Raw genomic sequence first — 1,847 nt, forward strand, 5'->3', positions numbered from 1 at the left:
TATTTCTATAGATCCTTGTTTTAGTTGCATATAACGGTTTAGTTGCATATAGTTATTCCACAAAGTTTGCGTTGCAAACTGAATAAAGAATCAAATTAAGTCATCTGTAATTTTTAAGGAAACTTTTTTTTCCGTAAGCTAGAATTCATGTCTTTCCCATCTACATAAAGTACATCTAAATTTTATTTTTTTTGAAAAGGTCTCTGAATAGATGTTATTGAGCGTCGTTTGAAAACAAGGCCTTTTCACTTATCAAAAGATACTCTAACTATGTTTTGTCGCGTTAGTTACTATTAAAATTTCCCCTGAGAAATTCTAAATGGTGTAAGTTATTAAATTCACCGCCCACTTTTAAAGAAACAGACGCGATCGGCGAGATCTTGCCGAAATTGCAGAGATCTCGCCGAGATTGCTGAGATCTCGCCGAGATTGCAGAGATCTCGCCATGATGTTTGTGGGTTTCTCAAATCTCGGCGAGATTGCGTCGAGATTTTCTACATCTCGCCGAGATTGGCGAGATCTCACCGTGACGTTCGAGTCTTTCTAAATCTCGGTACGCCGGCTCGCCGAGATCTTGCCGAGATTTTGAAAGACACAAATATCTTACCGAGATTTCCTACATCTCGTCGAAATCTCGCTGAGATTTAGAAAGAAGAAGAGTCTCGCCGAGATCTCGCCAAAACTGCCAACATCTCGCCGAGAGTGGGGAGATTGTCTCGAGAATAGTTATACTTCCCAAGATCATTCCCAGAGGGAATGAGTAATTTTCTGCGTTGAAATAACCTGCTTTCTGGTTGACCGTTAACCGTCTATTTTTCAGTTCGATTTCAATGGGGGAAGCCTAAAAATGAAGTAAAGACGAGTGATCTTCTTTTTTAAGGCGACGACGAGACGCGTGCTAATCGCTTTTTAAGATAAGAGTTCTGTTGATCGTCGTGAAATTTTGGTTTGTCTTTTAGCCGTTGTGAGCAGGCTTACCTTTGAGTTACTCAGTGACCATTTCAATTTACTTGGGGATGATAACTCAATTGTCTCAAAAAAATCACTCTTCAAATTTGGCTTTGTAGAGGTAGGATTTTCTTTTTGTTTTCGTCACTTCTTGTTTGGCTTTCGATACGAAGAACTTTTTTTGTGAATTTCTGCCGTTATTTTTTTTTAAAGAGAAGGTCACTCAAAAAAACGTATATTTTTTGTCAACGCTAATTAAGACCCTGCACTAAGTTTAAACACTCATCGAAGTTTCAGCCTCTAAAGTGCAGGTTTTTCTTATGAAATTTGTCTCCAAAGAAGCCCAAAATTCGAACGTCATTGCCACCATTTTGAAAAGTACTCAGCAGCCAGGCCGCGTTTTCGTGACGTCATTCCGTCCGAGAGATTATGTCCAAATGGCTTCCGACAAGCCTTTTAACTACCACTCTGGGTTATGGCTGCTCTTGAGCTATATTATTTTGAGCCAAACATGCTCCAAACTCCGAAATGATGGTATTGAAGACAGTGAAGTGGATAATCGCTTGGAAAAATAGAATTTGCTGACCTTGTGAAGGATGCCAAGTCAGTTGCAGGTTTTTCTTCTTCCCGCCAATTTCGAGTCGGATAGAATGACGTCACATTAACACGGCCTGGCTGCCAAGATGGTTTCAAAATGGCGGCCTTGGAAGTCGCTTCTCTCGAGACGAATTTCTTCACTGAGGATGGCGGGCACTTCAGAGGCTGAAGCTTGGGTGAGTGGCTAAATTTAGTGCAAGGTATTAATTATCGTTGACAAAATATATACGTTTTTTAATATTATTTCATATACGTTTTTTCATTATACCATAAACATTGAGCAGCAGCAGAGAAAGATCTAT

At 39.7% G+C, this 1,847-nt stretch overlaps 1 protein-coding gene across 1 annotated transcript in view; it reads right to left on the reverse strand.

Annotated features, from left to right (window-relative positions):
• Nucleotides 1-370: 370 nt before the first annotated feature.
• Nucleotides 371-1,847, reverse strand: part of LOC145482141 (uncharacterized) — an 8,097-nt gene continuing 6,620 nt past the window's right edge. The window contains exon 1 of the mRNA XM_081460745.1: nt 371-1,847. This exon is cut by the window's right edge and continues 6,620 nt beyond it. The gene's annotated coding sequence lies outside the window, so the exon portion shown is untranslated.

Source organism: Orbicella franksi, chromosome 3 (genome assembly GCF_964199315.1).
Source record: "Orbicella franksi chromosome 3, jaOrbFran1.1, whole genome shotgun sequence".
Taxonomy (NCBI): Eukaryota; Metazoa; Cnidaria; class Anthozoa; order Scleractinia; family Merulinidae; genus Orbicella; species Orbicella franksi.